The sequence below is a fragment of the Hemicordylus capensis genome, chromosome 1 (genome assembly GCF_027244095.1).
Source record: "Hemicordylus capensis ecotype Gifberg chromosome 1, rHemCap1.1.pri, whole genome shotgun sequence".
Lineage (NCBI taxonomy): Eukaryota > Metazoa > Chordata > Lepidosauria > Squamata > Cordylidae > Hemicordylus > Hemicordylus capensis.
In genome coordinates this window covers 106,792,676-106,808,029 of record NC_069657.1, presented here as the reverse complement: position 1 = coordinate 106,808,029, position 15,354 = coordinate 106,792,676, and the positions used below count along the sequence as shown (strand labels likewise).

General features: G+C 45.6%; 1 protein-coding gene across 8 annotated transcripts in view; it reads left to right on the top strand.

Annotated features, from left to right (window-relative positions):
* The window catches only part of BDNF (brain derived neurotrophic factor), a 93,581-nt gene that overhangs the window by 51,137 nt on the left and 27,090 nt on the right, over positions 1–15,354 (top strand). The window contains exon 2 of one of the 8 annotated variants that reach the window (XR_008314025.1): positions 7,318–7,565. The exons of the other annotated variants lie outside the window; for them this stretch is intronic. The gene's annotated coding sequence lies outside the window, so the exon portion shown is untranslated. Of the gene's footprint in view, positions 1–7,317; positions 7,566–15,354 lie in introns of those variants that run through there. 8 annotated transcript variants of the gene reach the window in all.

Below are 15,354 nucleotides of genomic sequence, written 5' to 3'. Positions count from 1 at the left end.
GTACATTATTTTTTCCCAGAATTGCCATTAGCCTCTTGCCTTGAACATTAGAAGTTTTTTTAAAAGTATATTTTTTACATTGTTTGTTATACTTTTTTGAGGTTATTACCATTCTGAGATCAATAATCATTACTTATTTATGTTTCTAGTAACTGAGTTTTAATGTATGCAAAGAATCTATCCTGGTAGTATACAGCAAGTACCTGTGTTATCTTTAATTCATGGAATGATAAAGGGTGTGTGTGTGTGGGGGGGGAGCCCTTAGAAATGAAACTAATGTGATGCACACACAGAGGCAATGGCCCAGACTGTATGGCATGGGTAAAATTACAAAAAAAGTAATGAATACTCATATAAATTGTCCCATTGAGTGAATCTCACTGAGTCACTGCTTGACAGCATGAATGAGGCTTACAATTTGATCCTCCATTAATGCATGTGTCATGTGTTCATAGCCTCAAAGCAACAAGGCTTTTGATTTACTACTATAATAACCTTGCCAAAAGCTGGAAATGTATTAGGCATTGAGTTGCCTGGGTGCTCAAAACTCTGGCAATAACACCTAGGAATTTGAAACATTACTTTAAAAAAAACAAACCACATATTTCTTTTACAAGGCCTAAAGATATTGAAGGTGATTCCTAAAAACTTGGAATAGCTTTCCAGCCCCCAACTCCTTTGTCATGGTTTAGGATGATGGTAATCCACTGCTGCTCTTTTTAGAGGAAGACTGGTGAAGGCGCATTGCTCAGGTACATACTTCTGGATCCTCACTGATTTGGTCTTCAGGTTAGGAAGAACACCAAGTGTACTTTGTGATCATTTGTAAAGTGAGGTAAAGTGTGCCATCAAGTCAATTTTGACTCCTGGTGCCCACATAGCCCTGTGGTTTTCTTTGGTAGAATACAGGAGGGGTTTACCATTGCCTCCTCCTGTGCAGTATGAGATGATGCCTTTCAGCATCTTCCTATGTCGCTGCTGCCCTATATAGTACCAGCGGGGATTTGAACTGGCAACCTTCTGCTTGTTAGTCAAGCATTTCCCCGCTGCACCACTTAAGGTGGGTAGAGACCAACAAAAGGAAACTATACCCTATATAGCCTATTAGGTCTTTTTCGTCTTTTATTTTGTTGATGCTGGTGATATATCAGTATGTCCTGGCAGACATCCACAGAATCCCTATTGAGTAGTTCTGTTCAATTCTTAGCAAGGCAATCCTTTAGCAAGGCAATCCCTTATTGCTCATCCTCATCTCCCTGCCTTCCCTCTGAGGCCCTTCAGCTCCTGTCAGTTTTGTTCTCCAACATGTATATGAGGCTGCTGCGTGAGATCATGTGATGATCTGGAGAGAGATGTCTTTAGTACATGGATATCAGCTGGTTCTATTTTTGTTTTTCATCTCACCTATTCCTTTGACAGTGCCTGGCCATGACAGGCATCTGGTTCTGCGTGAGCCAATTGAATATGAATCCAGACAAGACTGAAGAAGTGATGGTTGACAAGTTCTGTAGCTTAAAGGAAAGGAGCAGTCATCATGTATGGGGTTTAGTTTCCCACTAGGTTGTTTCCACACAAAGGTCCTTTAGTGTTGCTGAGGCACTGCTTTTCTGTAATCTGCTGGAAACGGAATGTAAATGGTGGTTCTGTACAGCACAATATAGCACTACATCCCCTATAGCATACTTACAGTGCATACCTGCCAGCTCACCCCATTCAGGTGAAAAAATCAGTGCCCATAGCCATAAACAAGATTCTAATATAGGTTAAGTCAGAAATAAGATATATGAAGCACAGCTTGAATTCCCTCAGCTGGTAGCCCTCTTTGAGAGTACCAAGCCCATTTTGCCAGCTTCTCGTTATCAACAACAAATATTTATATACCGCTTATCAACAAAAGTTTCCAAAGTGGTTTACCTAGAGAAATGTGTAAGTAAGTAAGTTGGATCCCTGTCCCCAAAGGACGCACAATCCAAAAAGAAACATGATAGACACCAGCAACAGTCACTGGAGGTATTGTGCTGGGGGTGGATAGGGCCAGTTACTCTCCTCCTGCTAAATAAAGAGAATCACTTCTCATGGAGTCCCTGTGACAGTTAAAAACTTCAAGGGCTGTGACCACCTATAAAGGAGCAGAAGCAAAGTACAAGGACAAGTATCCTGTATCTTACTTATTTTGAGGAGGGGGGATTTCAGTAGGCATAGCTGACAGAGCAGTCAGAAAAAAAATAGTCTGTCAAGATTTCTCCTCTGTGGAAACTGTTAAAAGTACAGGAGCTCTGTCCTCTTTTTCATCTGGCCATCCTACCCAGTTATTACCCATCTCTGCCCTAGCCGCTGTGCCCCCCCCCCCCCGCATCACTGCCTCTGTCCCTGATAAGAAGGATTAGGGGCCTACTCAGAGAGAACAGGGAAAATATGACTCTCTGCAGTCAGGCCAGTCTATCTTCCTCAGGGCTCGAGATTTTAAAAAAACCCCGCTACTTAACTCCTAATATGAGGCAATTGAAAAAGAGCCGTTCACTATTGTTTATTTAATGAAAAGAGATAAAAAGAAAGGCCTTTCTTTGAGACTCAACAACACAGAACAATTTCCCTCTGTAGTACTGCCACTTAATGTTCAACTTCACTGAATCACAGCTGGAAAACCCATTTTAAAAAATTGCACTCTGTTAGAGCCCTATTTTTTCTTGTTACAGGGAGGATGTCATCATTCTAAGGCTGAAAATTGTGGATGGCATAACAAGTCAAAAGACTCAAAACATTTTATTCTTAGCCAAATAACTTAACTAAAGGAAAGAGGATGGGGTGAACAAATACGCACAAAAGACCCTCTGCTTATTTAAATGTATGTTTGGTAATAGTTTTATACTGGTAGGGTAAAAAAAAAAATCTACAGGAAATGAGGGCATCCAGTGGACTTACAATGCTGCAACAAGCTCAAATCAGTCCCTCACCCAAATCTGAAAATGCCTCTGATTAAATGAGCTCCCTTACCCATTTTGTTCATCTCTAATGAGCAATGTCTTCATCACAATGTCCTCTTTGCTTCTCACTCCCAAATGTGACAAAACATGACACTATTAAGAAAGTTTCAGTAAAGAAAGATTCTGGCTTTGTTTCCTTTGGAACCTCAAAGCAACCTGCTCTTTCAGTATTGGTGAACTTGAGTTACAGCAAGGGGGGGGAAATGTACCTCATGGGAACATAGGAAGCTGCCATATACTGAGTCAGACCATTGGTCCATCTAGCTCAGAACTGTCTACACAGACTGGCCAGGGGTGTCGCTATAATTGAGCAGATGGATTCAAAGTACCCGGGCCCCCAAGGTCCTGAGGGCCCCCCAGCTCCACTCCTCCCTATCTTCTTCATTATCTCCCTCACTCCAAGGGGCCACTGGAGAGAGGGTTAAACACAGGCCCCTTCTCCCCTAGCTATGCCCCTGAGGCTGGCAGTGGTTTCTCCAAGGTTGCAGGCAGGAATCTCTCTCAGCCCTATCTTGGAGATGCCAGGGAGGGAACTTAGAACCTAGATGCTCTTCCCAGAGTGGCTGCATCCCCAGAGGGGAAGATCTTACAGTGGTGCTCACACATGTAGTCTCCCATTCATATGCAACAAGGGTGGACCCTGCTTAGCCAAGGGTACAAGTCATGCTTGCTACCACAAGACCAGCTCTCTCTCCTCTCTTCTCCTCTATCTGAAAACAGTTGTGGCTAGAATAAGGTCAAGCTATTTTCTTGGAAAAAAGAGGTCAACAGGATGCTACTAGAGCAGAGAGCAAAGGATATCTTTAGCACTAGCTGTAATGCTTACTCTCATTTTAAGTGGCTGCCTCCTTAATATCTACAGATGTTGTTTCCAGCCTTTGATTTACAACCACAGTGAAAATGTTGCTCTGTATGCTGTACAGCGTGACAGAGGCTCCTGTGTGAGCGGATATATCCCTTTTAATAGGTTAATTACTAACCTGCATTGACTTGTTTTCACATAATTGTTATGAGCAGCACTCAACCCCATCCCCCACTGCAAAACTGCAGCTTAATGGAACAACTTTCAAACATCTCTGAGAGAGGTTTATATGCTGGCACAGTCTGTCCATACCAAAATTTGAACTGTTTCTTGGAATGTTTTGTTCTGAATATGAATTAAAATGGAGCTCTGGCTTAAAAGAACACATTCTTTTTACAGTATGTGTCACAGGAACTAGTGTCCGGGGTGATCATTGTTGGGCTGCTGCCAAGGGCCCACTGCTAATCTCTGAGATCTCAGACCAAGAATCCCAAGAAAGCAAACCTTCAAGGATCCTAAAGAAAACACACTCTTTGGCAAACAATACTCCAGTTTCTTATTACACTGTGTAATAAGAAACAAAACATCCAACAAAAACAAAACATCCAACAAAAACAAAACATCCAACAAAACATCCTTACTTGCATAGATGCTGGCATCCATGCACATGATCCTGGGCCGATTCACACAAACACAGCCCCAAAACAAAAAGAGGGGTGGAACTGTGCTGAGAGCATGCCCACCAACATGCTGTCAGGGCATCCTTCAATCACATGTGTGTGTGCTCTTCATCCAAATGGCCCCTGAACACATGCTCCAAAACCCCATTTAAACAGGGTTCTAGCACGACAGAAAATTAAAAGCAGTTATTTAGCTTGCCACAGTTGCAATCAAAGCTACTTGGCTTTATAGAAATTATTGCCATCACTTATACCAGTTTTTAACTATACAAAGTTTCTTTTACAATTGATAATAACTTGTCCAAACCTGGGCAACCACTGGTCCACTGAATTCATGGCAAAGCAAGTGCTCCATCATGCTGGCTTTTTCCACGGTCCAACAAGCCTCCCAGCCTTGGGGAGGGGGTCTCTCCATGATGCCCTGCACGCTCACTAATTGTATGAAGTGCCTCTCTGTCTCTTTAATTGAAAATGTCCCTCTTTGAGAGAATTTAAACTGTGAACAAAGCTAACGAAATTCAAATACTGGATGTAAGTGGTGTCTGGATTGCTATCATTCATCTCCTAAGCTGGCTAAAACAACTAAGCTATGCATTACTGTTGGGTATAGTATTTGGAACAGTTAGATTGTCTTAACTTTAAGCAAGCTTTGGAACAGTTGTTCTTTCCTAGAAAATTACTGTATTTTTTAAAAAATGTAATCTTGCAAGGGAATGTAGAAAGAGTTTACAAACAGACTTGGGGACTCAGGGAGGATGGGATGATGCACTTGTGTGGTGCATTGTTGGAGGTCCGAGGGGCTGGGTGACATGTGGCAATGCATCCTGGCACCCCAAAACTCAGAGCTACTGGCAGCAGCCGGTGCTCATGTAGGTGAGTGAGCTGCCTTCCCAGTGACGTTGGATTGATTGTCTGTGGGGAGGTAAGCTCTTTCAGGCTCCCTCCCTGCAAACTGGGTAGCCCTTTCTCACTGTTTGTGAGAAAGGGCTCATAGTCTGTGTACCACAACAGAAAGCCACCCAGCAGCCAGTGGAGTCAGCTGGAGCAAGGTCCCAGCAGAGCAAGGCTTCAGCAGTAATATATGAAGAGGTTCATATGGGAGCAGCTGGACTTTCAGATATCCTGATCTCAGATAGTTTCTATAAACAGCAGTTGACAAATAATTTCAGCAAAGAGCACCCTTTCTGGGATGCATTCAGATGCAAAGCGCACTTAATAGACTCACTAATTTCATTTTAAAGTTTACATGTTTCTACGTTTGCTGCTGTCTTTAGGTCAACACACATGATGTCCTTTGGTCCACTCAATCCTGCCAAATTATACCCCCCCCCCCACACACAGAGGTCATTCACACAACCAAAGTGATTGGGGCTTGGGAGTGCTGGAGCGGGGGAGGCAGGAGCCTACTTGCCTTCCACACAATCGGAGCCCAAAGAGGGCTCTGCTGCCCATGTGCCCAGACAAGCTATGCAGTGAGCAGGAGTCGGGGGGGGGGGTAGGAAACTGGGCTGCCAGGAATGCCACAATGCACCACATGAGCAGCGTGGTGCATTGGGAAAGTTCTTGTTGCTGGGCTACTCCTTCCCCCCAGCTCTATGGCAAAGATGGCTGTTGGCAGCCTAAGTGCCCACACAACCTGGGAGTGAGGTAGGAGGCATGCACTCACCGTCCAACCTCACTTTTAGCCTGGGTAGAAAAGCAAGGCTACCCACGGGAGGAGTGGAGGATTGGGAGTGATCCTGGCACTTCTCACGACCAGCCTTACCTAGGCTAGCCCTGCCCTACCTGGGTAGGGCTGGTTGTGAGAATGAGCTCAGTGCTTTTAATTTTAGATTTTAAAGCTGGGAACCAAAGAAAGGACATGCATGTGTGAAAGAGAGCCACATGTTTTGGGCACAGTTGTTCTTAAGAAAGTGCTGTGGTAAAACAGCAAGCAAAGCTCTGGTTGTATGTAGTGATCTCTACATTAGTATCTCTCTCCTTTGGAACCAAGTTTAAATCAATGTACATGTTACAAATTAGTTACCATTGACAAAAACGAACAAATAACACTTTCCCCCTACAGTCTTTTCTGTCTTCCTTCTTCTTGAATGCAAAACATCATTCGTCAAGTGCCACCCTTGCTGGCATACCCCAGATCTGCTCACACCTCACAGTTAATGTTCATAGACGTTTCCCCTCAAAGTTTTAACTATTTCCATGTTTACAGCCAGAAATACATTTAAAACTAGCATCTGGTCACATCTTTTGGCTTGTATCATAAAGAAATAAGTGCTTCAGATCAAGCAATACTGAAGAGTGTGCCAGTATGGTGACTTCATAAACCATGACATTATTATGTTTTTTCCCCTTTAAGTAATCCAGTAAAACAAGTTTTTATCCCTGCCCATCTTTTCAATGGAATAAATAGTCAAATGTCAAGGATCAGCTTCACTAACAAGGTGGTTGTTTGCCTTTCTGCTTTCACCAGAAGGGTACTATTTGCAAATTAAATTTCTTGGGTCTTGTTACAGGTGTCACTGGTACTCGGTTCCATGTTGAAAGCATGCACCAAATACATAGGATGCAAAACCTCTTAAAGGATTTGTTTTCAGTTTAAATTTTTAAAAAAATCAAATTGAAAGGAGACCATTTAGCAGGAAGGCTTCTGTGGATGTTAAAGACCTATTGCTCCCACTGTGTTTATGGTTAGTTCACATGCCTTACTTCTAGGCACCACACCTTCTCTCTAGAGTTTTACATTCCCCAGAGCTTCTGCCTAGTGGAAAGTACATTGTTTGCATTCTACTTGACCTAAATGCTATTAATTGGCTTGTCATTCTGTCTTTTTTCTGTTCTCTGTTCACCCCAGAATTCTATCCTGTCAGATCCTGAGGATTGCAACTTAGCACATAAACATGCTTGAACATTGGCCAATCTGTAGTACTGAGGAAGAGGGGGGAAAGAGGATTGAAGAAAGAGGATTGCCCCCACTGTAGAAACCAGATGTGTTTTAAATGTTCACTCTCAGCATTTTTCTTTGAATTTTTCTTAGATGAGTGTAAATTTTTTAGATTCTTTTAATCTTTAGCACTTTTCCATACTGAATAAATTATTGAATAAAACATATAAAAATGCTTTTTGTGCTTCTTAAAATATTTTAAAGTTTCATAATCAGCACTGTGCTTTTGATACATACGAAGTTCAAAAACCCAATAAACTCACCCTTCTCCCTGACACACTACCCCCTGTTCGATTGCCAAAACAGGTTAGTGGAGCACTTGCTCCAATAACCTCATTTAAGGGGAGGGGGAATTAAGCAGGCTAACCACCGAAAGCTGCACAGCTCTCAGTGGTTCTCACGGCCGCTTGACAGTGGGCTGGGCTCCCTTAGCTCACTTTTGAGTAGTCGTAAGAGCCGCCGGGAGCCGCTTAATCCCCCACCCTTAAATGAGGTTAGCAGAGTGAGGGCTCCACTAACCCATTTTGGTGATTGTGAGTCGCCACAGCGCAGCCCCGCATCACAGAGACTTATGAGGAGATCTTGGACTGGGAGGCTCCAACATGTCTCCCAGCCTCAGGGGTCTCCCCAGAATGCCCTGCGCACTCGTGCAGGGCATCCTGGTACTTGCGGGGGCCAGGTGGCTCCTGATCCCCATGATGGATCCTGTACATAGGAACATAGGAAGCTGCCATATATGGAGTCAGACTATAGGTCCATCTCCCTCAATATTGTCTACACAGACTGGCAGCGGCTTTTCCAAGGCTGCAGGCAGGAATCTCTCGCAGCCCTATCTTGGATAGGTCAGGAGAGAACTTGGAACCTAGATGCTCTTCCCAGAGTGGCACCATCCCCTGAGGGGAATATCTTACAGTGCTTACACTTCTAGTCTCCCTTTCATAGGCAACCAGAGTGGACCCTGCTTAGCTAAGGGGACAAGTCATGCTTGCTGCCACAAGACCAGCTCTCTTCACTGTAGTCGTGTGGGTGACCGAATCGGCCGCCCAGAAATGGCTGATCTGGCCCAGGGACGGCTCCTTGCTTGTGTGGGGAGAGCAGGCTAAGCCCACTCTCCCCACAAACCATGTCTAGGCACTTCACTTTGATCGTGTGAAGCACCTCTTTGTTTATTTAGAAGTGTGAGCCCCAACTTTTGATCAAATTATCTCCAAAGCAGCTTACAACAGACAGAGGCGTAACTAGGGAAAATGGCGCCCGGGGCAAGCACTGAAATGGCGCCCCCCCGCCCCCCCAACATACTACATTATACTTAGGTTTTTCCTCACAAGCACCCGCCGCCGCCAAGCCAGGCCACTGACTGGCCGCCAGGCGTCAGCTAAGCAATGGGGGGGGCACGGGCAGCGCGGAAGGGACCACTCGTGGGGGAGGGGGTGCCGGCGCGCTCCCTTGACTGCTGCAGTGCTGCTGCACTGAGCAGGAAACATTTGTATTAACAAAATTTTAAAAAAAAAAATTAAAAAAATTTTTTTTGTCATGGCGGCGCCCCCCATGTGACCAGAAAAGATGGTGCCCGGGGCACGTGCCCCCCCTGCCCCCCCATAGTTACGCCTCTGACAACAGATGACAATAATACAAACACCCTCCTCAGCATTCCTTGTTGTTTCAGAGTGTTCTGCTTGCACTTGCTCCTGCAGCTACAGGGCAACTGGAACATAGGAAACTGCCATATACTGAGTCAGACCACTGGTCTATCTAGCTCAGTATTGTCTTCACAGACTGGCAGCGGCTTCTCCAAGGTTGCAGGCAGGAATCTCTCTCAGCCTTATCTTGGAGAAGCCAGGGAGGGAACTTGAAATCTTCTGCTCTTCCCAGAGCAGCTTCATCCCCTGAGGGGAATATTTTGCAGTGCTCACACATCAAGTCTCCCATTCATATGCAACCAGGGCAGACCCTGCTTAGCTAAGGGGACAAGTCATGCTTGCTACCACAAGACCAGCTCTCCTCTCCCAGATAAAATAGAGTTCTTTCTGGCAGGGCCAGAGTCAGTGGGGAGGCACTTCCTGCAGATTATCCTACTGTGGCCAATGACTTGGCAAGTTGGTTGTCCCCTGGACATGATGTAACTTCTGGAAGAGAGGAGGTACAACCTTCTGGTATTCCTCTGGCTTCTGCAGTCCCAGGCATCATTATTATCTGAAGGGGTTGTCAGACTTGCTCAAGTTGTTGAAATGATTGAGTAAGTGCTGCAATGGGTTTGAGGCAGGGGCATATTTAGGGGTGGGGCACCACTTGAAAGGGGGTACCATTTTTTAAAAAAAAATTTTAAATGGCTGCCAAAAACAAAATGGCCACAGCGCACGCTCAAATGACCTCTGTGAGGCCCTAGGCCATGCCAGGCCTCACAGAGGGCATTTGAGCATGCGCAGTGGCCATTTTGTTTTCAACGGCCATTCAAAAATATATATATTTTAAAATGGCCACCACACATGCTTAAAGGGTCCCTGTGAGGCCCTAGAGGCCAGCGGGGGAGAGGGGGAGCCTTTGTAGACCCCCCATGTCCTTTAGGAAGCCACTCAAAGGGGATACAGGTAATTTAAAAAAAAATAATATAATATAAGTCACTGTACACATATTCATATATGTGACTTGTATGTCACCTTCAGACTTGTATTTTTCAGCTGATATTATGGTAAAGTTATCTGAAAGATTAGTGTCAGATGTTTGGACAGGGGGCGCAATTTCAGTGCTTGCCCTAGGCGCTATTTTCCCTAGATACCCAGATTGCCCCTGCTAACTGGGCAAAGAGGCACCTTTTACCATGGTGATTCTCTTTATTTAGCAGGGGGAGAGTAACTGGCCCTATCCACCCCCAGCAGAGGACTTCCAGTGACTGTTGCTGGTGTCTATCTTATGTTTCATTTTAGAATGTGAGCCCTTTGGGGACAGGGATCCATCTTATTTATCTATTATTTCTCTGTGTAAACCGCCCTGAGCTATTTTTGGAAGGGCGGTATAGAAATAGAAACAACATCAACAACAACAACAATAATAGATACACCTCTGGTTTGAGGCACGATGAAATCGGTTTGAGGCAGAAAACAATTCTTAGTTTTTAGTTTTTTAAAAATAACTTTTAAGTTGACATTTTACAATCTGTAATTCTGATTGTAGTTTTAGCTTGGATTTTTAACTTGTTTAGCTTAAATTGGTTAATTTTATCTGTCTGACTTTACATTGTAACTGTTGTGAGCTGCCCCAAGCAGCAGTGTACTGGAGGGGTGGGATAGGAATATTTTAAATAAATAAAATAAATAAAAAGGAGCAGGGTGAGTAGTGGGGTGGTAGGGGCTGGGACACACAAAGAGAGAACCAGCCACAGAGGTCTCTGCATTATTGGCTGCCTTACAAATTGGGCACCTCGTCAGGACTGGATTTTTTGAGGACTGTGTTATATACTGTGTCTTATAGTGCACTCTGTTGAAGGGAAGGATAGAAGTGATGTTTACAAGCTGGAATTAGAAATATGTGGTTCCTTGCCTTTCCTAGAATTCTCTTCCCCGTCTTCCTCCCTACACCCAGCTCCTCCCATATTCAGGGCTACAGAAGAAGTTGAATGGGAAGAGTGCTACTGCACATGTGTGTTCTCATGAGAGGAACCAAGGAATAAATGGTCACACCTCCTGGAGTAACATAATCACAACAGTATGGGAAGTGTGGCCACACAAAGTGCTTGAGTTTACTGCTGCATGCAGGCTGGAGCTTGGAGTCTTGCCACTGATGTATACTTACAATGACCCAGCAGCTTATCTGATATGTGCATATATTTTAGATTGTGTTTTCCTTCATATATACACCTGCAATTAATGTTATCTGTCCAGTGGTAGAGATCCTAGGGCTGCCAGCTGATCATCAGAAAACCAGCCTGACCTGCTCTAACTTGTTCTGCAGAAATTAGCAGAAAAGGCTTTTCAAGGCATGTAAATAAGCAGCATCATCTGCTAAAGTCTCCAGACCTTACTGCTACTTGAAGGCATGAGAGCAGAAGCTGGGGTGTGTGTCGGGGGGAGGTTGGTAATCCAAAGTAGCATGGGCTACAAAACTAAATATTAATGCTAACCAAGCTCAGTTGGACTGTGTCAATAGAGCCAATGCCACCACAAGTTTGTGTGAAGGTCTTCATGGAGATCATTTCCTACCATCTTAGACTGCCATCCTTTTTCTGAAATGGGATAGTGCCTTTAGCAAGTGAATGGCAGGGAAAGAGGGAAAGAGGACATGACTGAGATGCACATACCCTGTAGGTACAAAAGGATCATTAAAACATGTTAAAAGACTTGCAAAGTCCCAAAGAGATGCATAGTGGAGATGGGGTAAAACTCTTCAGCCTGAGCCCAGACCAGGTTGCTGGCCATGTAGCTATGCTTCAGAAAATGTGTACAAATGTGTGATTTTCTAATCACCCTCTCTTTGCATTTAGAGGTTGTACACACAACCTCCAGCGGCCACTTCCAAGGTCTGTGGGGATGGCAGGAACTCACCTGCCTTCCCTGGCAGATGAGTGGCCACCATATTGCCTTCTATCAGCTTCGGCTGATACGCCGGCTGCATCCATTTCTTGAGGTGAACGACCTCAATACAGTGGTACACCTGCTGGTAACCTCCAGACTGGATTACTGCAATGCACTCTATGTGGGGCTGCCCTTATATGTGGTCTGGAAATTACAGTTGGTCCAGAATGCGGCAGCCAGGTTGGTCTCTGGGTCATTTCGGAGAGACCATATAACGCCTGTATTGAAGGAGCTACACTGGCTGCCGATATGTTTCCGGGCAAAATACAAGGTGCTGGTTATAACCTATAAAGCCCTAAACAGCTTGGGCCCTGGGTATTTAAGAGAACACCTTCTTCGTCATGGACCCCACCAACCACTGAGATCATCTGGAGAGGTCCGTCTGCATTTGTCACTGGCTCGTCTGGTGGCCACTCAGGGATGGGCCTTCTCCGCTGCTGCCCCAAGGCTTTGGAATGCGCTCCCTAGTGAAATAAGAGCCTCCCCACCTCTGACAGCTTTTAAAAAGTCTTTAAAGATACATCTGTTCACCCAGGCTTTTAATTAATACTAGCCGACCCGCACAGAGCATCTGTGCACTTTTGGGGCCAGCTGTTCCCCCCTCCCTCCTGCCCCCCTTCTTCTCCCCCCTGCCCCACTCTCTCTTGCCCTTCTTCCCTCTCCCCTCCTGCCTCTCTCTTGCCCTCCCCCTCCTGCCCCACTCTCTCCTGCCCCACTATCCCTCCCCCTCCTGCCCCACTCTCTCTCGCCCTCCTCCACTCCCTCTCTTGTCCTCCCTCCCCCTCCCTTCTGCCCACTCTCCCTCCCCCCCCCTCCACCTGCACTGAACATTTTACCGTGGCAGGCAGCCATTTTCGGCCGGACCTCACCACCGCCACAGACCCTTCTTACCGGATGGTGGCCGGCTGAAAAGGGCTCTGCTGCTGCCATTCCTCCTCCCAGGTGGCGAACAGGGAAGTCCTGCCACCCGCTTCCCTCCCATCCTGGCCTCCAACAGGTGCTGGGGCTGCGGGTTTTACTTTGTTTTTATGCTGTTATAAACCCCCCAGAGATGTAAGTTTTGGGTGGTATAAAAATGTTTAAATAAATAAATAAATACTATTTCCCTCCGCCATGCTGCACACGAGCGGTAGTGTGGCTATGGCAAGAGCTGGGAGCAGCAAGACTTCCCCCTCCTGCATCCCAGGATGCCCCGTGTTTCAAATGTGATGGAGCAGCCGCCACGCTTGGTACGGCCGTTCCTTCCCCCCAGTTCGCTGCTGGAAATGGCAGCAGGCCAGGGGGAAGCCTCTAAACCCGGTGGTGATCGCCCAGACGATCGCCTGCCAAGGTTAAACAAATCTGTGGTTCGTTTAACCTTGGCTAAATGCCAGGTTAAAATGTTGGGCTACTCTCCTCTGGAGCAGCCAGAAACCCTCTACTCCCGGCCTGCCCACCAACATAAGCTTCCTGCGGTAACCCAGGCAACTGGGTTGTGAGAACAGCCTTATAGCTTTGTTTAAATTGAGCATTTTTCTGATTATTGTAAGTTAAGAAACAATACTGCCTATGAGGCTTTGGTGGTTTGTGTTTAGGATAATAACCTGAACTGACAACTAGAACTTAGAGAAGTGTTGAATCCTGTTGAATCCTCCCACAAAATATCTTTCATAAATCCTGACAAAAGCCAAGCACCAAAAATCAAATGATGCTAGAACTCGCAGGTAATTGGCAAAACTCCTTAGGTTTAATTCATAAGTTCAAGATGTTTTCAGAGAATGTGACCTGTGAATTCTGAACTGCACCTGCTCACACCTTTAATAGGAACTTTAAAAAACAACAGCAACAAGGAGAGGAGAGCTGGTCTTGTGGTAGCAAGCACGACTTGTCCCCTTAGCTAAGCAGGGTCTGTCCTGGTTGCATATGAAAGAGAGACTTCATACATGAGCACTGTAAGATATTCCCCTCAGGGGATGGAGCTGCTCTGGGAAGAGCAGAAGGTCCCAAGTTCCCTCTTTGGCATCTCCAAGATAGGGCTGAGAGAGATTCCTGCCTGAAACCTCGGAGAAGCCGCTGCCAGTCTGTGAAGACAATTCTGAGCTAGGTAGACCAATGTTCTGATTCAGTAAATGGCAGCTTCCTATGTTCCTAACAGCAACACCTTATACAGAATCAGGTCCTTGGTCCATCTTGCTCATAAAGTATTGTCTACCCTGTCTGGCAGTGGCTCTTGGGCAGGAATCTTTCCCAGCCTTATCTGGAGGGTTGAACTTGGGACATTCTGCATGCAAAACCTGGCTTCCACCGCTGAGCTACAATCCCTCCCAACCAGTATGACAAATGTAGTTCAAATGTAGTAAAATATAGCTCTGATAACTTCTCACACCATGCTTTTCCTACTATAAGAGCAGGATGGCCACAGAGACATTAGATCTTTCCAGAAATGCCCACTGACACAATGCCATGGGCTTCTCTGCAGTACATAGACAGCTGACGTCTACTGAGTCAGATCATTGGCCTGTCTAGTTCTATCACTTCTCAGCCTTTTGTCTGTTTTGATCTGTACTGGATACACTGATTGGCCGTGGCTCTTCAGGGTTTCAGAGAAGCATCTTTTCAGCCTCGTGTGGAAATGCTAGAACCTAGGACCCTCTGCATGCAAAACATGTCATCTACTAAGAGTTGCAGCCTCATCAAGGTTTGAGGCATTACCCAAACCAGCATGCATTCTTGGTTTCTTCCCCTACTCCCCCATGATGGAGTACCATACATTTCTTATCCATATGTTTGCATTGCCAGTGAAGGCAGCTCAGTTGTTTTCCATGTTAAGTTAATTGAGGGTGACCCTCAAGTTCTTGTCAAGCTGTCAATGCATCTGCTAAAGAGCATCTTTCAGGACCCCTCGAAACACCTATTTATGCAGCTGTTTCTCCCTGTGTGGATAGATATTTTCTGCCTTTAATAATGATTTTGCTCCGTGTGATGAGGGACAGAAGAGAAAGAGACAGAAAGAGACAATGAGTCCTGGCCTCCAGGTATCCCAAAATGCACGGCACAAAATGTAGGTATCCCAAAATGCATGGCACACATTGGGGGATTCCCCTGGGAATCGGGCACTCTGGACATCTGACTCTGTGTATGCTCAGGCTGCACGCACACAACCCCTAAAGGCCGGGGTTAAAAGTCGAGCTACTCGCAAGGGCAGCACCGGGATTGGGTTCAATCCTGGTGGTGCACATGGGTAGCCAAACCCAGGCTGGGCTGCCCTAACTAGGGGTGTATGAGTGGCCATTTGGCTGGCTTGTCTTCAGGCTCAGACATCCTTAGCCCTTGCCTGGGTTTGGCTGTTCGTGTGCGCACCCTCATTGTGTCTTACATCAATGCTGTGAGAAAAATCTGC